The 25,298-nt window shown below is 32.5% G+C and overlaps 1 protein-coding gene across 3 annotated transcripts in view; it reads left to right on the top strand.

The window, feature by feature from the left end:
* The first annotated feature begins 221 nt into the window (after positions 1-221).
* LOC136275866 (protein usf-like) overlaps positions 222-25,298 on the top strand; it is a 28,583-nt gene continuing 3,506 nt past the window's right edge. The window contains exon 1 of one of the 3 annotated variants that reach the window (XM_066085984.1): positions 222-325. The gene's annotated coding sequence lies outside the window, so the exon portion shown is untranslated. Of the gene's footprint in view, positions 326-10,997; positions 11,141-25,298 lie in introns of those variants that run through there. The other 2 variants (XM_066085982.1, XM_066085983.1) reach the window with 2 other exon arrangements.

Below are 25,298 nucleotides of genomic sequence, written 5' to 3'. Positions count from 1 at the left end.
TATCATATCAACTATTTTCTCTATGTGAGAGAAGCAATGTCTACGGTTAAATTGATTCATGTATATCAAAACGGAAGACCTTTTTGTTGCTTTTGCAACAAGAGTCTAGTTATTATTATTATTTATTTACTTTTTATTTTATTTTTTGTATCCTTTGAAATCCCCCCTCCTTCAACCCTACTTTTATGACTCATATTTATTAGTTTAAGCGCGGACTGCTCCTCCATACATCTGAAGCAGAACCGGGAAGTGACGCACCTGATTGGTAGATATTTAAGATTGCCTGGATCTCCCCTGGTCGTAATTCTGGCACGCTCTATCAAGGGTAAGTTTCGGGTATTTTCTGTAGATGTTATGTCTGCCGTTGAGTTAATTACAATATTATGTGTAGTGCTTTACATGTTACTCCGCCTAAGGTCATCGAATTTGACCGATGAAAAATTGTAAAAATATCGTATTAGTCATTCATATTTTTCTGAAGGTTTTGCAGTTGAAAAATGTGCGTTATTTTTGTTCTTCGTTAATAAAAACGAATTATTTGTAGGAATATCAATCGTTAACGTGTCATTTTAACGCTAAAACCAAGATCTATTTCTAGATTAAGTAGATAATATAACACATACTAAAAATCTGAAGCAGCCAAAGTTAATTTAAAACATTACATTAACCAAATAAAATCAAACCAATGTATTTTTAAAACAATAATATGTATAAAAATTACAATAACTTCATGCACCTCCTAAAGAAGTAGTACGGTTTGGATAAATAAATTATTCCGGTTTGGATGCTAAAATATAAATTGTGCAAATGGTACTGTTTGAATAATTTAAACTCATTTTAAAGTTATGGCATTTTTGATATTTTAGACATAAATAGAGCAGTTTGCATTTTATCGGTGTGTAATCGAAGAGACATCTTTTTAGAAAATAGTGGACCATTCAATTACACAACATGCAAAAGATGTATTTAAAGTCAGGTGAAAAGAACATGATATACAGACGGTGAATTTTTCTTTCCTGTCCGACATTTTTATAAACGTGATGAAACCAAAATACTTCCACATGTTCAAAGGGGACTAAGTTCATTTCTTTAGACAAGCATGTTTTTTTCCTCTGATAAAATGGTATATTTAGTTTATAATTGATCAGAAATTAATTATTTAACGAATAAGGAATCATTCTTTGATCGAGTATCATGAGTTGATTATTTTGGTCGGGGCGAGGTCAAATCCAATAAAGCTCGAAACGAAATTATCACCTCAGAATATCCAAAGAATGATTCCTTATTACTTATATTAATTTATTTCACCGTAATTGTACGATTAAATATTAGAATATTAATAAGCAAACGTCATTTGAATTTATTGGACTGAATATGAACAAATTGATACGTAGTCTTATCACATGAAAAAACACTGAAAAATGTAAATATAGTTATATCAAGTTTTTTTTTACTAACATCTCAAACGAATACTTTCTTTAGTTTTAAATTATAAAGAAAAAGAAAAAAAAAGTTTTTCACCTTTAACCTGAAAAGCAATACATCATATAAACACCTTAACAGGCAATCTACTACTTATAGCAAGCGACTCTATGATGTGTTATTTTAGAAATTCTGCAGGCATGTTCGCGAAGCTATCTTAGGACTATGGCGTGTCCTAAGTACGTCTTAGGATACGTCTTAGTCTTAAGTCTGTTTCTCGAAGCTCTCCTAAATTTAGGAACCGCCATAACTTTGTCCTAACTTTAAGACATCACCTACCTTGTCCTAAGACCATCCTAAAGCTATAAGATCACGTTTTTAGGGATATTGGGATGTTGTGAAGCCTTTTCTTAAGACCGGTAGAATAAAGCAATATTTTCCACAGTTCCAGCATTTTCGACAAACATCAAATTCCTAATCCGGGAAGGGGGGGGCATAGTCAATTATTCTATCATGTATGTTCATTTTAACAAAATGATGTGAAGTGGACCCCGAACTCTCACCACTTCCCCGTTGCTACATGCTTGCCTTGGAGTTGACAAATTAAGATTTTTTTTCGCAAATACTATGTCTGTTTGACAAATGAAATTTATTCACTTATTTTTTTTATCTACATTGTACACTAAATGAGTTACATTCATTGTTTTGATTATAATAATTTTTGATAACAATTATTTAAATGGCCTTTGCTATAAAAAGTAAATTAACATCGGGTTACATATACCATGCGTGATCATTCCTAATTTTGATCACTTTATTTTGAAAAAAATAATCTTTAAAAAATGTGTAATGCTGAATGAACTGTATTTATATATTATCGAGATATATTACAACTTATTCCTTATTTAACATGTTCGTGTATTCTATATATTGCAGATTAAAGGGAAATTGATTGTGTTTGTACGAGTACATGTGTTTCCTCATGTAACGTTTCAAATTCCATGAAAATCGCGTGTTTATGTATTACATATACTTGAATGACAAGATTCTCAAATGTTAATTATGAAATGACAATACACACGTGTTGTTTACATAATTATCTGCTTGAAGCCAATTCTGTCCTGATACATATTTTCTTTGTTTAAAAAAGAACAGTTATTTGAATTTTTAGGGGCTTGTAATATTTTTTATTTTAATTTTTTTTTTGGGGGGGGGGGGGGGGGGGAGGGGGTTCATTTAAAGAAAAACAAACTAAATTGTTATTGGTAACTGATATATATTTAGGTAAATGTAAAATTATTAAAATGCATACATTAAAATTACTGGTTTTAGGCCTTTTGTGTTAACTACCGAGACGTACAATTTTCTCTGGCAAAATGTTTAATGATTCATCCCTACATAAATCTCTCAAATTTGATCTGAATGAATAATTGTGAAAAATAAGAACGGTTGTAGAAGGTTAGGATATCCTAACTTAAGATGTTCCTAAGTAACCGTCGAGCTACATCTTAAGACGTGTCCTAAGTTGATCTTAGGATGTTCCTAACTTTTTTCCTAAGTCATATCTTAGGAACACACTTAGGTCATATCTTGGGAAAGTTTCGTGAACATGCCTGCTGGAATGATATAATCGTGAAGTAAGTTGAACGGAGAACGTGCTTGGTAATAATATTATGAACGTGAGCCTCGTTTATATTCAATACAAAGCCTATACATCGCTAAACGAAAAAAATTCTACGATTATTTCACTCCCAGTGATATTATACAAAGTACCATAGATGTCTGCCAAGTCATATATTTAAGTATATAACAAGTTGCTGGCCTTTAAAAAAAGGACTACAATACGTGGACCATTTGCATGTGTTTCCAATGAAAACGTGAAAGTCTTAAGATTATCAGAGATTCCACCCACTCTAGCCCCCTGCTTTTAACCACTCAATTTGTACCATGTATTACGTATATGTATAGCTCTGACTTTTTATCTCAGAACTTAAAGGGTTCATACTTCTAAAATAATTATGATCTATCTATTAATGAAGTATGCATGTATAGTATCAGGTATTCGGCGAATTCTACTATTTGCGCACACATTACGATTCGCACTACTTTGTTAACTATGCAGTGACAGCTTTGTTTAAATTAATTTCATATTTTGATGCATTTTTCTTGAGATTTAAACTTTTATACAGTGACATAATTATCCAATCACACTTAAATGCTTAAAAAATTTTAATCGGGAAGTACTCTAGCCTCGCCTACTATAAAAGTAAAGTTAAGTTACATGTGTATACGGAAAACAACAAAACATTGCAAATTTATATGCTATTTGATGCATGTTGTAGTTTCGGCATACATGTAACATTAACTTATTTCATAATACTGACAGTTCATATCACATGCCGATTATTTCTTTAAAAGGAATACTTTGTTTCTGCACTGACTACTGTTTACCGACAACTTTACAATTACAACGCCTTTGAACTAATGTGCGCATATGGCATGGAATCCCGATCCCGATTCAGATAAACTTGTGCTAGCCTGTGGGCATGTTCACGAAGCTATCTTAAGACTAAGATATGTCTCAGACATCACTTAGGACACGTCTTAGTCCTAAGTCAGTTTCTTGAAGCCGTCCTATTTTAGGACATGTCTTAAAAATATCTTAACTTTAAGACATCCTAACAGGTGTCTTAACTAGTAAAAATGGCAAATTGCTTCCCATACTCGCTTTTTTGTGTTGTTTGTCGTTACCGTCGAAAGTTTCGAAAACAAAACTCCTTTACATTTCTCCACTTCTTTAATAATGATTTGAATTTCAGCCTCAGAAAAGTTAGGATTTCTTTTTCTTGATGACGTGGCTAGGTTCACTGGCTTAACATGTATAATGTAATGAATATGCACTGGACAGAACTGGACGCACGGATAATTTAAGACTGGCGCGAATTAAAACCAATTACCAATATCATTGGCTGATCATATAAAAACATGAACAAGGTACACGTGCTTTTACAAGTGTATGTTGAATGCTGTGTGAACCATTCATTTACATACATTAGCTTTTCCTAAAAGTATCTATTTACATGTTAAAATTCCATAATATTGAAGACAATTACTTACATTTATTGGATTAAAGGCAGATAAAAAATCCAAAAGAACAATAATGTAGTGAATGTGTCACAAGAAATATCTCTCTCTCTCTCTCTCTCTCTCTCTCTCTCTCTCTCTCTCTCTCTCTCTCTCTCTCTCTCTCTCTCTCTCACACAAGATCGAGTGGGAAAGGGATGAGGAAGAATATAAAGTTCGGGAGTTTTCGTAAAGTTGAAATAGACACACAGGAATCATATATATATATATATATATATATATATATATATATATATATATATATATATATATATATATACATATATATATATATATATATATATATATATATATATATATATATATATATATATATATATATAAATTCAGGCTTGGGGCGAATGACATTGAAAAATAATGCATTACATTACCATTACTTCATGAATTTGGGCATTAAATTACCATTACCATTACTTGATTTTCTTGAAGTAATGCATTACATTACCATTACAGGAGTAAAGTAATGCATTACCATTATCATCACATTTTTAAAAATGAACATGCATAAATAAGCATAGTAATGCAAAGTAATGCCATGTAATGCCAGCATTCCACTAGATTTTGGAAAGTAATTAATTACATTACCATTACTTGTAATGCTAATTTTGTGGCATTACACATTACTAGCATTACTTTAAAAACATGTAATGCATTGCATTGCAATACCATTACATTTAGCATTACCCCAAGCCTGATATATATATATATATATATATATATATATATATATATATATATATATATATATATATACACACACACATGTGTGTACGTGTATTATTCTTTTAACACCCCCTCCCTCGCTTCGTTACAACGCTTATACCGTAAATCAATAACGACCAAATGCTCAACACACTGCACAGTTTAAATAATACTTATGTGAAAATATAAATACTTTATTAAGACGATTTTATTCACTCTATTTATGATATATGTACCCAAATTATGTTTTCTGATTGAAAAAATACATTCCAAAGTATAGAACAGTATTTTGTATCATCGTTTTAAACTGTTTTTCTTGTAAGGCCAGCATTTTTTTATTTTTAGGTTTACGAACCACAAAATGATAAAGTTCCGTAGGAGGAGGAAATAAAAAAAAAATAAAAATCTCTTTTGACCTACAATTTTTTTACTTTTAGGTTTACGAACCACAAAATTGTAAAGTTCTGTAGGAGAAAAAAAAACTTTTATGACATCATCTTTATTCTAATATTAATATAATGAATGACAACTTCATGATAGTGGTGTGTAACTGCATCAAGTGTAGCATGTGAAAAGTATGTCATCTGTGTAACATATCTCTGAAATAGTACAATAGAACATTAGACATACAGCTTTGATATTACATGTACATATAGCAATGTCAGGGGTGTGCAATTACAAAATTTTGCCACAAAGTTACTAGCCCAAGATTCAAAGTTACCAGTCAAACTATTGTCGGACATGTCAACATTTCATTTTAAAAAAACAACCTAAATTTTATGTACATAAAGTAATAATGTTTTCTCCTGTATGATACTAGTATATAATTATTAATATACAAAATATTTATTACTTTCATGTTTTCTGCAGTTAAAAAATATTCAACTTCATTGATCTCTCACATTTTTTTTTACAAAATTGGTTTGGGTGTTTATATGTGAGAAAACTCAAACATAACATTGTGAATGTGAACAGACTCTATAAAATCCCTGCAACTATATGTGTGCATGCATTTATCCTGTTGAATTTCCATGTACAAAGTACAACTATGCAATTAATTATGTAATGGTAAATTTTAATTGAAAATAACAGAAAATGCACAAACAATAATATGATTTTTTTTTAATTCACTAGGCAGGTCACTTTAAAATGTGTTCATGAGAATAGTTACTGCAGAATATCTCTAATACATCTCTCTCTCTCTCTCTCTCTGTAAAAATTTTTTTTTAAAAAGCCAATGAATACATATGCCAATTCAACACAAAAAGAAAGGGAATCATTTTACAGTGATGTACTTGAAAACAGCTGCACAGGTAACTATCGAAGCCATGTTCAGTGAGGTGTGACTATCTCGTCTAGCCACTGGTCAACACTGTCGGTAAAACTTCAAAGTATGAAACTTGCAGCAGAGTGTTTGTAGAAGCTTCTCTGAAGAATGTAGCACGAGAAAAAGATGCGTAAGAAATTTTTAGGCTATCGTGACACAAAAAGAGCAGATTTTATGCCTCTGTGATAACAATGACGATACACTTTTCCTACTTGAAAAAATTTGCTGTCGGGGAGAAAAAAAAGATATTTTTTGTAATTTTATTTTTTTTCTAAAAACTCAGAAAACCGAGCGGCGGGTTTGTAAACCTAACTATAAAAAAAATACTGGCCTAAGGATATATACAAACTGAAATTAAGATGTCTTAAATTAGGACACATCTGAGATAGCTTCGAGAAACATCCTAAGATATGTCTCAGATTGGTCATAAGATTCGTCTTAAGATATGTCTTAGGACATGTCTTAAGACGAATCTTAAGATACTTTCGTGAACATGCCCACTGGTTCCCTGAGCTACCCATTTCGCACAGGAACCAGGCTAGCTCATGGGCAGGCTGAATTTTCCCCATAGCATCCGGTTTAACCTCGCTTATATATTTTCTGCGTGGACCTCAGGGTCCACGCAATGATAAAAATTTAATAGTTAAAAATTTGCCAAAGCGCAGTTGTTAGGCTGTTGCAAAACTAAAAAGTTGTTTGGGAACGTTTCAATTTTTAATTTAAAAGAAATAGACAAGAATGATGTTTGGTAAGTTAAATACTCTGTATCAAAAGTGATTTTTTTTTTATTTTCGTGAAACCCAAACCAGGAAACCAATAAAAATATCCACGGTATCACAGTTTGTTCTGTAAAGTGTATCTATATATTATATTGTTTCAATTTTAAAAGAGAAAAAAAAATATTTGTATCATTATAGATGATTTTACAGACTTTAAACTTATATAAGTTGGTATATTTCTGTATTTGACTGACCTCTTTTGGTTTTTTCATGTTTTCACGTTTAAAGCCGATAACGTTATAGAATCATAACTTAATTGAAACTGTCGTAAACACATGTTTTTTTGTGTCGGTAAAGATTTTAGTAAGGCTGAATCTTTCGAAATTAATATCGATGGAATGATTATACAATAGACTTAACATATCTGTAAAGCACTCTGTATGCAATTTTTATAAGCCAATTGCAAGTTATTTGGAGCTTGTGTAAAATTAAAATTCAAATTACGGTATATTAAGTTTTGTTGACTTAAAGCTGCTTGGTCCGAATTTTTTGTTATTTCAGTATTAATTTCTTTTTCTATTGAAACCATTTATCTTAGAAAGTTATGGACTTTCTCCTATTCACACCAGCAGAATCAGTCTTCTTTCAAAGTTAGAAATATTCAAAGTAAATAAAAATACTTTCTTTTTGAGCAAACGAAAAACAAACCAAAATGCATCACAGGAATGTTTAGAAAAGGAAACCGTTTGGTTTCGTCCCCCGAATAATTGGGGTTATTCAACCCGCATGCTATGCATCGATTGTAAAGAAAGCAAACTTCAGACATATTATCGAACAAAAAGTACACATGTTTTTTTGTAATTTGTCTGATCATTTCGACCTTTATTTGGAGCGATGTCAAAGTCGTAATACAACCATACCCGTCTCGTCGTCAGGGGTGAACAGAGGCGAAATAACGCGGTACCGTTTTATGTCGTTTGTTTTGTTAGCAAATTTTGTACATTCCGTTGAGCGTGCAACGTTTCGTGAAAACGTGTGCACCGGTATCAGAAAAAACGTACCCAGTATTTAAAAAATCGCACGTTTTCTCCACGAGACGTTGTACCAAGGTACGTTTACTCTGGACTCTGTAAAAATCATAAACATAATGTTAAATAGTTTTAAATACTATTTTACTGCATTAATATAGAGAAATATAAAATTAATGAATTTAAGAGATATATATGAATTTTAATAATGATAATTATTTTACCTGTGTCGGTAGAATATGGATAGTTTTAAATACTACTTTCATGCATATTTTGATGCATAAATATAGAGAAACATATAAATTTATAGATAATACCTTTATAATTATACAGATCACGTAAGGTTTTTCTTATATACGTATCGATTGAATATACAGGCTATATGAATATATGAATATGAAGAACTTGGACATGATTGGAGCTCAAAATTTCAAACTTTATTTTTATGAATACGAGATATTTCGTCGGAATACGTTAAACACCCTATAATATCCCACTTTATCATGTTAATACGCTGCAGTTAATTATAAGAATTATACATTATTATCATTTGACAATCTGAAATTCGTAAACAATATATTTTTTTTTTAGTTTTTTTTTCACCCCATACACCAGATATGCTTCTATCATTTCCATTTAAGTGAAACTGATGCGATTTCGTCATTTAGATCCACCGGTGCGGTATTTTTTCATATACATAATGAATAAGAAATTCCTTATTACTTTAGATTTATATAATTTTAAACCATCGTACGATTAAATATTTAGATATAAATAATGTAAAGTCACTAAGTGCCAAACTTTACAGGGGATAAAACAACACATTACCTATAAAACGCCCGAAACACATGCTCGGCAGTCGTGCGAACAACCGATGAGAAAGTAGTACACAAAAGCAAATAAATGAGAGTAAAAAGAAAACAATCTTGCGAATAGCTGACGAAAGTGAATACACGACGGTCGTGCGAATAGCTGCTGAGTGATTTACATGCACGACAGTCGTGCGTATAGACACTACCGTTTATGTCGATTAATTGTGAACAACGGAACAGGTTTGGATGACCTTGTTTTTCAAAATAAGAACTGTTTGGATACGCATCTGATACGGTTTGGATGTGGTTAACATATGAGTTAAATAATTGGGGTTATTCAACCCGCATGCTATGCATCGATTATAAAGAAAGCAATCTTCAGAAATATTATCGAACAAAACGTACACATGTTTATTTGTAATTTGTCTGATCATTTCGACCTTTATTTGAAGCGATGTCAAAGTCGTAATACAACCATACCCGTCTCGTCGTCAGGGGTGAACAGAGGCGAAATAACGCGGTACCGTTTTGTGTCGTTTGTTTTGTTAGCAAATTTTGTACGGTTTTTTTCCTTCATTGAAATTTGGCTTAATCGACTGGGAAAACTACTGCAATATCTATTATTATACTATACTTAGCATAACCAACGTTTAAAAGCGTGCATAAAATCTGATGTAAAATCGGACCAAACAGCTTTAAATGCACAAGTCTTTAACGTGTATGTTTATTTTTTTTAAACAATGTGACTTCGTATGTCTATGGCATGACGATATCCATATTGAAAGCATGCTTTTCAGTGGGGGCATTTATATCGCACAGTAGCGATGCTATATCCCCTTCGCGAGGGGATAATTAAAAGAACGGTTTAAACTCATATGTTTACCACATCCAAACCGTATCAGATGCGTATCCAAACAGTTCCTATTTTGAAAAACAAGGTCATCCAAACCTGTTCCGTTGTTCACAATTAATCGACATAAACTGCTTATTTACATAATATTAACATAAACCTCGTAGAACTTTAAAGATTTTATATGCTTTTACGTGCAGATAGATCTGACGATCTTTTTAATGTAAAAGTAGACAATGTAAGCCTTAAATAACACGAAAACTTATTAAGAAGCAAACGGAGCCACCATTTTCACTTTATCCAAACACGTTACTACCGGTGCGGATACAGGACAGTGTTTTCATCAGCAAAATGTTTGCATGAAAAAATATTGTTACCATTATATACAGCGAAGTCTTGATTGCATATGACACCAAGCATGTAAATCCTTACGAGGAAAGCGTGTAAGAACTGTGTGAAACGTTTCACGAGGTTAATGAGAATTCATTAGGAACATTTAACGCATTGAAAACAATAAACATAGTACTTATCTTTTAAACAAACGTGTTTTCTTTTTCAACAAACAAAAGAACAAGACAGTTTTAACGGAAACTGGGTTTTTTTAAGGTGTACAATGTTCAGATATGCAATCCATCAAAATATGTTTTAAATACAGTTAACAAAATAAGACTTTTATAGAAAAAAATCCAAATCAACAATGAGTGACACTTTGATATTGAAATAAGCATGCAACTTTTTTAAACTATTAGATTGTGTACAATTAGCACACAAAACCTCCGAGGCTAGTGCATCGGTTACTGTCTTAACCTGCATGTCGATCAAATTTTGAGTATTTGATTTCATTGGATGGTCACGCGTTTCTGCAAAGATAAGAAACTTTGTAGTTTGAGTACTGATGCTAAATAAATATTACTTGGTAGTTTTCCCATTTTCTTTACATGCGGGTCGCATGTCATCGAAGGCGTGGGTAGTGTAGCGATTTTATGTTATGTAATGTTAAATCATGCGTACGGCACATGACGGCTGTGTTTGTATTGTCGTATAAATGAGCTCGTCGCAGCCGCAGCGTTCTTTTCCCTAGCAGTCTTGAAAGAGAAAGACCGAGAGAGAAACTGCGAGACTAAGGTACGGTTTTGGTAGGTGGGTTTACCAATCGTGTTTGACCACTAGTTGGTTATTATAGAGGCTGTCCTCTCGGAGGTTAGCCTAGCTTAGTCGTCGCTGATACTCTAGTAGTATTAGGGAAGGGGTACGCCTTTAGTTAGAGGTTGTACACTGTCCGTCCTGCATAAGGCATTAACACAGTGACTGCCTCTACTAAGGGTTTACCTCTTCAGTAGGTTAATAAATTAAAATCGATGGAATGATTATACAACAGACTTAACATATCTGTAAAGCACTCTGTATGCAATTTTTATAAGCCAATTGCAAGTTCTTTGGAGCTTGTGTAAAATTAAAATGCAAATTACGGTATATTAAGTTTTGTTGACTTAAAGCTGCTTAGTCCGAATTTTTTGTTATTTCAGTATTTATTTTTTTTCTAACGAAACCATTTACCTTAGAAAGTTATCGACTTTCTCCTATTTACACCAGCAGAATCAGTCTCCTTTCAAAGTTAGAAATATTCAAAGTAAATAAAAATAATTTCTTTTTGAGCAAACGAAAAAACAAACCAAAATGCATCACAGGAATGTTTAGAAAAGGAAACCGTTTGGTTTCGTCCCCCGAATAATTGGGGTTATTCAACCCGCATGCTATGCATCGATTATAAAGAAAGCAAACTTCAGACATATTATCGAACAAAACGTACACATGTTTATTTGTAATTTGTCTGATCATTTCGACCTTTATTTGGAGCGATGTCAAAGTCGTAATACAACCATACCCGTCTCGACGTCAGGGGTGAACAGAGGCGAAATAACGCGGTACCCTTTTATGTCGTTATACCCGCACTTTCTAAAGAAAGTACGGGTATATTGTTGTTACCCTGTTCTGTCCGTCCGTCCGTCTGTCCGTCCGTCCGTCCGTCTGTCACGTTTTACTTTCTCAAACTGCTCTTACATCTTATAAACCAGCAAACTGAACTTTTGGAGTTTGATTTTGGGTATCATGTTGTTTTGTAAAAAGGTTTCAAAAGTTCTCTGTTAGTCCTGGGGGTCAAATAATTGGTAAAAAATGACGTGTTTTTTTTTTTGTTTTTTTACAAAAAACCTTCTTCCTCGAACTCCTCCTACATTTTCAACAGTAGACAAATCATCTCTTGGAATATGTTTTAGGGTATCCTAGATGCGCAATAAGGTTTCGGAATTTTCAATTTTGTCCTGGGGGTCATTTAATGGCTGAAAAATGACGGTTTTTTACCCAAACAAAAATGGTTTCAAAAACGTCATTTTTTTGGCAGTAGCCAAATGATCTTTTAGAATATGATTGGGGGTGTCAAATTGAAGTGTGATCAGGTTCCATAATTTTTTTTTATTAAGGGGATCAGTGAACAACAAAAAATATGACGTTTTTTTTCAAAAAAAAGTATGGTTCCCAGAACTACTCTTACAACTTTCGGAGTAGTTACGTCATCTCTTGGAATATAATTGGGGATGTCCTATAGATGTGCAATAAGGTTTTAAAATTTTAAATTTCATCCAGGGAGTCAAATAGTAGCAGAATATTGACGTTTATCACTAAAAAACATCATAGATCCAAGAGCTCCTCTTATGATTTAATGGATAGACACATCATATCTTGGGATATGATAGGGACTGTTCTATAGATGTGCAGTAAGGTTTTAAAAATTTAAAATTCATCCAGGGGGTCAAAAAGTAGAAAATTGACGTTTATCACTTAAAAAAAAAAACATAGATCCTAGAGCTCCTTTTATGATTTAATGGATAGACACATATCTTGGGATATGATAGGAACTGTTCCATAGATGTGCATTACGGTTTTGAAAAATTAAATTTAACCCGAAGGCCCATTACCTACATACCTTTTGATGCCCTTTAAGAATCAAGAATATATATGGTTAAGGGGTGGGGATCTCAACCGTTTTTATAGATATTCGTGCACTTCCTGTTCGAGAGGGGTCATGACCACCGCCAGGGCTCATGACCTACATACCGTTTGATGCCCCTTGACACAAGAAACAAGAATATATATGGTTTAAGGGTGGGGATCTCAATTGTTTTGAAGATATTAAGGGACTTGCTGTTTGAGGGGGTCAGGACCACCTACAGGGCCCATGACCTACATAACATTTGATGCCCCTTGACATCAGAAACATGTATATAAATGGTTTAGGGGTCATAATTATAACAGTTTCTGAAATATATGGTAATTTCAAATTCCTGGGGGGTGGGGATGACCCCAGGGGTCAGATCTTATAAACCCTATATATTACCAGTAACAGTCAATATATGCTTATGAAAACCCTATATTATTATCTTTGTCCGTTTTCAAGTTACCATTTACAATAGAGTCTACCATTCTTCCTACAAGGTTCAATGTTAGACCCCCACACCCTTTTGAGACTCCCCCCCCCCCCCCCCCCCCCGAAAAGTGGTTATCTAACCCAAAATGAGAAAAATCAAACCAGGGGGCTCAACTAGATATGCAGGCCTATGATATATCCCAGAGTTTTGTACAATTCTGTTCAGCCACCTCTGAGAAACAAGTTCAGAGCGGGAAAGAAGAAAAAGAAGACGAAGAATAATAATACATGTATTAAGAACCGTACAAAAACAATAAGTCTCCATATTTCATTCGGGAGACTTAATGATAAATATTAAATAGAGATAGGATCATCAAACATCAATAATTTAAAGATAATTGACAATTTCTGATTATAAGGGGGTCAGGATGACCCCTTAGGGTCATGACTTACATGCCATAATGATCTGATGCGCCTGCATGACCTAAGGAGGAATAATATCTTTGGATTAAGGTGGGGATCTCAATGGTTTTTATGATATTTGATAATTTCAGGAAGAGCACTTGGGATCATGACCTACATACCATCTGAAATGCCTTGAACAAAGAAACAATAATATAATATGTACATGAAATATGTTTCAATTTAAGAACCCAGATATAGATCAATCATCTATGTTTTGTAATACTTCCTATGTATATATACATGTATTAGTTTGTGTTTTGTTATATACTATTCATGTTCATGACTGTAGTATGGCTTTGTAGTCTTATTTTAAATTACATTAAAAATTTTCAAATATATGACTTGAAACCCCCACCCCCAAACAAACTCAAATATAAACTGTTCTCCCCCCCTCCCCCTTAATTGTTGAATGATCTATTAAAATCAAAATATAATTTGGGTGTCTAAAAACTTTTATAAACGGGTAAAAAATTCTTTAAAAAAAATTACATTACACTTTGCATAATTGACAAATGATCTATTGAGATATAATCAGAGGTCATATTTCTACCTTGGGATCAATAACTACCGGTAGTATTCATTGACAAGTTAAAATTAATGACAATAAATGATTCAAATTATAAATGTTTATACTCCACATTCACCCCCCCCCCCATCTAACCTGGTTCTAAAGATTCAGTCTTCTTAATACATTCTTACATGTGTACAGTAGCGAATTTTAAATCATTTCTTGATTGCTTTTTCTATCCTGATGCACATTAACATTTTGGAAATTGCTAATTCAATTTTTAAGATTTATAAACAAAATGTTATATGCATGTATATTCGCCTATTTAGGGCAATTGTAAAGTCTCCTAAACAAAGCAGTGTCATCATTAGGCTTGGAATTACCCACATGAATCAAACACTACATATGAATAAGATAAAATACTTTATTATTTCTAGTTCTAGAATGTTAGAGTGTCTCCAAGGGACATAATCTATATACAATTTTACGTGCAATGACACAAAGAGCAAGAATAAATTATAGGTTTAGGGATGAGGATCTCAGATCTTAGAAGTTAACAAAATATGCAGTGTATCATCATTTCCTATTTCATAAAGGCGGGGGGGGGGGTTAAAGACAACACCTGGGGGTCATTAATGTACTCTACACCATTTAAATTGATGCATCATAATGACATTAGAAGATATTTTGTATCTTCCTGTTTCGTGGGGTCAGAACAGTACCTTAAGGTCATGACCTACAATGTATTTGATGCATTATAATACATTAAGAAAGAAATACCCCTTCCTTCCTATTATAACTCATATAAAAATGATAAGTGTCGACACTTATACTTACATGTAATACACAAATTTAATACAAAATTGTTTAAGTTCTATACAGGGTCAATATCATATGTGCAAGTCTGACAAATGAAAAATCAAAGTACTGAAAGTACTGTTAGACGGTGGCGTCGTTTGAAAGTGGCATATTACATGTAACAATGAGTGATGTATGATAATTATTTTTGTCGAAAACCGCGGCCAGTATCGCATACATGCACTAATACTTAACGTTTACTCGCACAACTGGTCGTGAGTTTCCTACATGGATAATTCTGTGGAAATCGTAGCTGTGATCTCAATCTACACTTTACAAATGCTGTCTCTTGGTCGTCATCTTTTGGGCGAAAACCCAAAGATTTATCACAGTAGTCTTTGTCGTATAGAAGTTTGTATCTTTATTTTGTATCAATATGTTTGCATCTATATCAGTTGACATTAAAACCTCGTTTGAATAACTCATTAAATTTGTGGGTTGTCACCGCATATTGAATGAATAAATCAAATCCAAAGAGATTTTATCACAGTTCGCCCAAATATTTGATTGAATTTTGGTTTTTTCCCTTTTGACCTTTGGGTTGACCCCGCAAAGGGGAACAACTTTTGAAAAGTGTGGATTCGACTATTGTGCTTTAAATATATTGTAGATTTCTCAAGTAACGAGAACAAATAAAGCTTTGGCAAGATAAAATACTTATTTTTACTAACTATTTGGGCATACATACAGTATGTTAATTGTCCCTCTCGACAGCATTTTCCCTCAATTCCCTTCACGGGGAAAAAGTTGCAGTCTTGTGGACCATCACATTTGATTTTTTCCTCATAGTCAGTTAATACATTTAGGTGTAAAGAAAACGGAATGGGTTTACAAGAACCTGTTTGATAACATTGGTATTGCTTTTGGAATGCACGTCATCATGAAACAGAAGAGTAAATCAATATTTTATCTTCGACTTTAGTGGATTATTTCCATTTGCTCACAACGAAAGTGAATGAAAATTTTAAAAATATCATACAACATTCAGTCGCGGCAGTTTCATTAATCAACGTTGTAAACATTTGTTCTATTGCATTTGAATGAATTCGGGAAAGTAACATGCTATATTTTATCGCTTCTCAGTACACTTTAACCCGCATAAATTACTTGCTACATTAAACTTTTCTAGTAAACTTACAACAAATATTGATTAATTATACAAAATAATTTTTTAAAAACACCAAACAAACAAAATTCAAGTTGAACGCACGTTTTTCTGACCGTACAGCTGTGTATATAAAGAAGATGGGGGAATAAGATGGTGCAACTGCCCATTTGGTTTAGTCGTAAAATACAATTTCAAATTTAGCATTTTTTCAATTAAATATATTTGATTTGTTATTATACAAGTTTACAAAATGGTAATTTCTAACTATATTCAGTTTGAAATATTTCAAAAAGATAAGAAAAAAATAATAAATCTTTAAGTTTTGGTGGTATATAACCCACAACCTAAAAACCCAAGTTCTATAAAGTTTCCTTATGGCTGGTGCTCTAACCACTGAGCCATTTCATTCACAACAAAGTGAGTTGTTTAAATGCTATATGAGACTATGACCACAAATTTACGGACTTGTATTATATTTCTAAAACGTTCAATTATTGAGCTACAAAATGACATTTTTGAACTGTAGTGGGTCATCTCTCCACATTTTTTTTAGTAAAATCGGTTTAAAATCCATTAAACCACATTTAGACTGTAGAAAAAAATATTGAGCTCAGACCCACTCTATGAAAGAAAATGCATTGAAGTTATAAATATTACACTATTAGGAGGTTTTGACATTCATACGCCAGTTTAAATCAATATATTGCAAGTATTTAAAATATTTAAAGATTACAACGATGTTACGTTAAATATACATTGTTTTTAATTATTTTTTTTAAAAAGTATCAGATTTAATGATATTTTGATTTTGCCGTATCTAATCATTCCTCATATGGGCATTTTACACGCCTTATTCACTCATTCTCTTTAATTTTATTCTTTGCATGTACTAGACAATAGATCTAGGGTTCGCAAATCCCGGCAATATTTTCGGGAAGCTATATTTTATGTAGCTCAGCAGAATTCTACAGTCATCTATGAAGCACATTTTTTGCCTTCATGTTTCATTATCTATCGCAAATATAGCATAGAATGTATATACGCTACGGCCGATGTAGCATTGCGTTAAGTTATGACACTTTCTAACCGGTATGTATTTCAATTGCGAGTCGCTACAAACTGGCGCATTTATATAGGCCCGCCTATTTGTTAATGCATGTTGACAAAATGATGCTAACACTTGGATACAAATGTCGAAGAAAGTTCATAATAGACTTGTACTCGCGAGTTAAAAATTATTTGAGAACAAACGGGGCGATGTTTACGTACAAATGTAAATAATGTTATCTGTTAGTGAAAAAATGCCCCCAAACCAAAGAAAATATTCTCTAATACATTTAGCAGGGACGGGCGCATATGAATTGAAGTAACTATTTGTACTTCGCTCATCGAATTGCGTTATTCAGTTCATTGTGAAAATATTCGACAGAAACTGTTTCGTTAACAAAATTATTATATCTTACATTACCGTTCACAATGTACCATAAATGTATATGTCTTTAACGTGCATGTTTATTTTTTTAAACAATATGACTTCATATGTCTATCGCATGACGATATCCATATTGAAAGCATGCTTTTCAGTAAGGGCATTTATATCGCACAGTAGCGATGCTATATCCCCTTCGCGAGGGGATAATTAAAAGAACTGTTTAAACTCATATGTTAACCACATCCAAACCGTATCAGATGCGTATCCAAACAGTTCCTATTTCGAAAAACAAGGTCATCCAAACCTGTTCCGTTGTTCACAATTAATCGACATAAACTGCTTATTTACATAATTTTAACATAAACTTCGTAGAACTTTAAAGATTTAATATGCTTTTACGTGTTGATAGATCTGACGATCTTTTTAATGTAAAAGTAGACAATGTAAGCCTTAAATAACACGAAAACTTATCAAGAAGCAAACGGAGCCACCATTTTCACTTTATCCAAACACGTTACTACCGGTGCGGATACAGGACAGTGTTTTCATCAGCAAAATGTTTGCATGAAAAAATATTGTTACCATTATATACAGCGAAGTCTTGATTGCATATGACACCAAGCATGTAAATCCTTACGAGGAAAGCGTGTAAGAACTGTGTGAAACGTTTCACGAGGTTAATGAGAATTCATTAGGAACATTTAACGCATTGAAAACAATAAACATAGTACTTATCTTTTAAACAAACGTGTTTTCTTTTTCAACAAACAAAAGAACAAGACAGTTTTAACGGAAACTGGGGTTTTTTAAGGTGTACAATGTTCAGATATGCAATCCATCAAAATATGTTTTACATATGCATTACAGTGATAGTGTCTATACGCACGACCGTCGTGCATGTAAATCACTCAGCAGCTATTCGCACGACCGTCGTGTATTCACTCTCGTCAGCTATTCGCAAGACTGTTTTCTTTTTACTCTCATTTATTTGCTTTTTGCAAGACTTTTGTGTATCTACTTTCTCATCGGTTGTTCGCACGACCGCCGAGCATATGTTTCGGTTGTTTTATAGGTAATGTGTTGTTTTATCCCCTGTAAAGTTTTGCACGTAGAAGAATGAAGAATGAAGAAAAAAAAACATACAAAATTTGCTAACAAAACAAACGACATAAAAGGGTACCGCGTTATTTCGCCTCTGTTCACCCCTGACGACGAGACGGGTATGGTTGTATTACGACTTTGACATCGCTCCAAATAAAGGTCAGACAAATTACAAATAAACATGTGTACGTTTTGTTCGATAATATTTCTGAAGTTTGCTTACTTTACAATCGATGCATAGCATGCGGGTTGAATTACCCCAATTATTCGGGGGACGAAACCAAACGGTTTCCTTTTCTTTTGTACTTGCACTTAACAAGAGCAATAAACACCAAAAACAAAACACAATATTTATTTTTTGCATTTGCGTTCCTGCATTACAGAAAGTCACTCCCACACAATCTGCAATATTCAACATCAATATTCTGCAATATTCAACATCAACCATATCTGAAAACTCATATATGCTCAAGAGCATATTACTATAATACCGGTATACTCAATAAGAACCTTATCAAGTACTGATTACCACAACCATGCTTGAGGCGAATTACATTGTAAAGTAATGTATAACATTACTTCATGAATTAGGGCATTAAATTACCATTACTAAATTTTCTTGAAGTAATGCATTACATTACCATTACATGAAAAAAGTAATGCATTACCATTACCCTTACTTTGTGAAAAGTCAATAAAATTTAAAAGAGTAATTTAAAAGCTAAATAAAGATATTTTGTAAATGTTTCATAAATAAAAACATGTTTAAACATATTTAACGTTACAGGTTCATGTTCACTATCGGGTTCAAATTTAATGACTTAATGTGCTGTTGCACTTTATGATCAAAGTTTCAGAGGTTTCATCTTTTAACTGCATTCTGTCGGATGTGAAAGATACATGTATTTAAGTGTTCAGGAAATAACAGAAAAAATACATGAATCTTGTATTTTCTGTCCGTCCAAACTATTGTACTTAATACATGTATACATTAGAGAGAGAGAGAGAGAGAGAGAGAGAGAGAGAGAGAGAGAGAGAGAGAGAGAGAGAGAGAGAGAGTGTGTGTTGAGCATGTGTTTAAACAATAGAATGTTTTGATACTTAGAACAACACTGTGTACTGTTGACACGTTCTTCACAGGAAAGAATTCATTGAATGTACAACTAATTGAAGTACATTTTTCAAATGATTTGAAATTCTTCATAACAGCACTCTTAAAATGTTATGAAATTATGTTAATATAGCCAGTTATATTGACAATCTAAGAATGGATTTTTTTAACATGCTTAATTATACAACTAAAATATTTTTATCTCAAGAATTATTTTTCTTTAAAAACAATTTTTAATCAAATACAGTTTCAGTTATTCAATTCATCACGATTTTACAAATGCATAGAAAAGCAAAGTAATGCCATGTAATGCCAGTATTACATTAGATTTTTTTAAAGTAATGCATTACATTTCCATTACTTGTAATGCTAAAATTACATAACTAGAATTATATTAAATTACTAGCATTACTTTGAAAATATGTAATCCATTGCAATTCATTACCATTACATTTAGCATTACCCCAAACCTGACCACAACCATATACTTTGAACTTTCACGTCCAAAGTTTGAACGCCAGAATGAATACATATCGAACACGACTTACCTACAAAACCTCAAGCCCCGCTCCTATCTCTTTTTGGCGTTTCCACAAAAGAAATTAATCTTACTCTAATTCACCGAGTTCAACCGAAATAAATTATATATCTTTTGTACTTGCACTTAACAAGAGCAATAAACACCAAAAACAAAATACAATATTTATTTTTTGCATTTGCGTTCTTGCATTACAGAACGAAAGAAAGGATAATTACGAAAACATTATACTTATACATGTTAGCCTAATCTAAGTGAAACAAGTAATCTAGAATCCAGAATATCTCTGATGTAACCATCGTTCTCGTACTCCGATCTCCATCTCCCATGTTTCTGAAACAATCTATCTGGCACGCCAGAATTTGCACAAACTGTTGCGCCACCTGCTCTTAACCTATGCAAGCCAAACTTATTTGTTTTTTGGTGGTTTTTTTTCAAAACAAACATCTGAACATCTGATGTTCAATAACTCGCTACAACGTAAAAAGCCAGAGTATGCAACCAAGCATGCACATATTGTTCTTTGGTAATATATGTTTTCACTTTTCAAAAATTTACAATGCATTTTCCGCAACATATCAGAATTTATAGGTTATTTTTCGTTATCGGTACAGACAAACGTCTTTTCCTTGCCTCATAACCATTCTTCACCAATTCCGAATCCGTCGGAGATGAAATACCAATAACGGAATATGCCCTGCAGATTTTCATATACAGCTGAAGATAACACACTCATTGAAACTACTTCCTGAATTAAACTTGCTAAAACACAAATCACCAAGGGCTTCCTAGTAGACATTGTATCGTAAATGCCATTCTTCTCCAACCACTTCACCCACTTCATGTAACTTCGGTAGTAACCTTTAGTTGTCGAACTTGCTCGACACTCTGTTAATAGTTCTGGAATTCTCTCTGTATTCTCTTTTACAGATTCCGGAAGAATGACTACACCATTTTCATATGCCTGGAAAAATACACACACAATAAGCACGTAATTTTAGATAAATTAAATTTTGAAACATAAAATTGAAAATCTTAAATCAACGTTCCCAAACATTAAATCATAGCTTTTACCACACGTATAAAATTCTTTATGTGTTGGTAGATAAACAACACCCTTAACAAATTGATCAAAATGTGTACCATCTTGACACAACAATGGCCAAAAACTTGCCGATACCCACTTTAGTACAACTAAAGCACCACATACTTTATCTTCTGAAATTTTAGCCAACACTCTACACACTAAATAAATAGGTGGATAAAACCACCCCTTTCATTTGCCCAAGTCTCTGTAAAAGCATCAATTCATAAACATTTCATATTCCAGTATCTTGAATAAAACTTATCTAATTTGTGATTACTATCACAAGCAAATCAATCAGTCTCAAATGGTCCCCATAATTCACTTATATTATTGAAAATTTAGAACGACACACCCCAATCATCAGAATCTCTAAATTGACTAATGAAATCTGCCTTTTCATTAAGAGACCTAGGAATGCACTCCATCTCCAAATGAATACCATTAACTAAACAATGCCTGTAAATATTCAAAGAAATATTTTGCAGATCATCTTTCATGCTACCCTTGAAAATGATACTGACAATGTTCTTATTATCAGTAAAGCATTTGACCCGTTTCTCTTCAACTTCGTGATTTAAGGAAATCAAAACTCTCTGAACCGCAACCAACTCTCTCCAAGTTGAACTTTTCTCCATATCCTCTGGACTCCACATTCCATGAGAAATTCCATGCATAGAATTAACAACATAACCACCAAAAGATATCCAGTAGCAATAGAAAATACATGTACAAACTTAGCACATGATGGTTGAAATATCAACTGCCTGATATTGATAGCATAAATGTTATCTAACCAAAACTGAATTTGCCCTCAACTGTCATGTGACAAAACTACATAATCATTCCATGACCTTAAACTTAATATGTCAATACTCAAACACCTGGTCATGACTAACGGAACCCAAAACTGTAGACATTCAAATTATCTGCCCTACAAAACTAGCAACTTTTCTAACAAACACTTTTCTTAATTTGAGAAATTCGGACATAATTTCTGAACCAGTATCCAGAACTTTCTTTAATCTCTTTTCCGGGACTCACTGTATCAATACAAAAGCCTAACCACACTAAGTCCTGCACTGGTGACCACACAGATTTACGTTCGTTAATAACAAAACCAATCAACCGTATATCTTTCCGAACACTCTTTGACATCTCTAATTCACGAAAAGCCCAAAAATTATGTATGTGGATAAAACATTTCAATATGATGATAAGCAAAATGTAAATCAAAACTGAACATAAACGAATTTAATTTAAGATATACTAGCGCCGTTCTAATATCTCATATTTTACACTTTGTCTAAGTACATGTTAATTTACACATCTTAAATCCAAAATAAGTCTCTTTTTGTTATTAGACTGAATAGAGACTATCAAAGGATTTACAACATAAGGAGCAGTATTGCATTGTTCAATAAGTCCTTGATTCAACAATTCTGAAATTGCAGTATCAACAAATCCCTATGCATCAAAGAAGAATTATTATTTTTCTGAAAATTCCTACAAGGCATACTATAAAAAGGAATTTTATAACCATGTTTGATGATATCTAAATACTATCATGAGCACCAATTTTTTCCCAAAAATTGTACATTAGATTTTAATCTATCTTTAATACTGCAATCAGTAAGACTTTGACTTTTAAATTCATAATTGTCAAATAAAAAATACTCATCTCTAACAAAATCTCTGCAAGTAAGTTTGATATTGAGGGCTCCTCCATGCCGAAGTCTACTGTCACTTAGAGCAACTTTCCCGTGCAAAGTTTGAACGCCAGAATGAATACATATCGAACACGACTTACCTACAAAACCGTAAGCCCCGTCCCTATCTCCTTTTGGCGTTTCCACAAAAGAAAATAATTTTATTCTTATTCACCGAGTTCAACCGAAATAAATTATATTTCTAAACATTCCCGTGATGCATTTTGGTTTGTTTTTTCGTTTGCTCAAAAAGAAATTATTTTTATTTACTTTGAATATTTCTAACGTTGAAAGGAGACTGATTCTGCTGGTGTAAATAGGAGAAAGTCAATAACTTTCTAAGATAAACGGTTTCTATAGAAAAAATTTAATTCTGAAATAACAAAAAAATTGGGCCAAGCAGCTTTAAGTCAACAAAACTTAATATACCGTAATTTGAATTTTAATTTTACACAAGCTCCAAATAAATTGCAATTGGCTTAAAAAAATTGCATACAGAGTGCTTTACAGATATGTTAAGTCTATTGTATAATCATTCCATCGATATTAATTTCAAAAGATTCAGCCTTACCAAAATTTTTAAGCGACACAAAAACATGTGTTTACGACAGTTTCAATTAAGTTATGATTCTATAACGTTATCGGCTTTTAACGTGAAAACATGAAAAAACCAAAAGAGGTCAGTCAAATACAGAATTATACCAACTTTAAAAAGTTTAAAGTCTGTAAAATCATCTAATGATGGAAATATTTTTTTTCTCTTTTAAAATTGAAACAATATAATATATAGATACACTGCACAGAACAAACCGTGATAACGTGGATATTTCTATTGGTTTCCTGGTATGGGTTTCACGAAAATGAAAAAAAATCACTTTTGATACAGAGTATTTAACTTACCAAACATCATACTTGTTTATTTTTTTAATCAAAAATTGAAACGTTCCCAAACAACTTTTTAGTTTTGCAACAGCCTGACAACTGCGCTTTGGCATATTTTTAACTATGAAATTTTTATCATTATATACTTAAATATATGACTTGGCAGACATCTATGGTACTTTGTATTATATCACTGGGAGTGAAATAATCGTAGAATTTTCTTCGTTTAGCGATGTACAGGCTTTGTATTGAATACAATACGTTCAACTCATATCATTCCAGAATTTCTAAAATAACACATCATAGAGTTGCTTGCTATAAAAGTAGTAGATAGTTGCCTGTTAAGGTGTTTATATGATGTATTGCTTTTCAGGTTAATGGTGAAAAACTTTTTTTTCCTTTTTTTTTCTTTTTACATTTTATCGTGTTCCTCAAGTTTTAAATCATATTTTCTATATAATTTGAAACTAAAGAAAGTATTCGTTTGAGATGTTAGTAAAAAAAAAAAGACTTGATATAACTATATTTACATTTTTCAGTGCTTTTTCATGTGATAAGACTACGTATCAATTTGTTCATATTCAGTCTAATAAATTCAAATAACGTTTACTTATTTATGTTCAAATATTTAATCGCACATTTACTGTGAATTAAATTAATATAAGTAATAAGGAATCATTCTTTGGATATTCTGAGGTGATAATTTCGTTTCGAGCTTTATTGGATTTGACCTCGCCCCGACCAAAATAATCAACTCATGATACTCGATCAAAGAATGATTCCTTATTCGTTAAATAATTAATTTCTGATCAATTATATACTAAATATACCATTTTATCAGAGGAAAAAACATGCTTGTCTAAAGAAATGAACTTAATCCCCTTCGAACATGTGGAAGTATTTTGCTTTCATCACGTTTATAAAAATGTCGGACAGGAAAGAAAAATTTACCATCTGTATATTAAGTTCTTTTCACCTGACTTTAAATACATCTTTTGTATGTTGTGTAATTGAATGGTCCACGATTTTTTAAAAAAGATGTCTCTTCGATTGCACACCGATAAAATACAAACT

This window comes from Magallana gigas, chromosome 5, assembly GCF_963853765.1.
Source record: "Magallana gigas chromosome 5, xbMagGiga1.1, whole genome shotgun sequence".
Taxonomy (NCBI): domain Eukaryota; kingdom Metazoa; phylum Mollusca; class Bivalvia; order Ostreida; family Ostreidae; genus Magallana; species Magallana gigas.
Note: the sequence above shows the minus strand (reverse complement) of the source record. Positions and strands in the feature narration are given on the sequence as shown.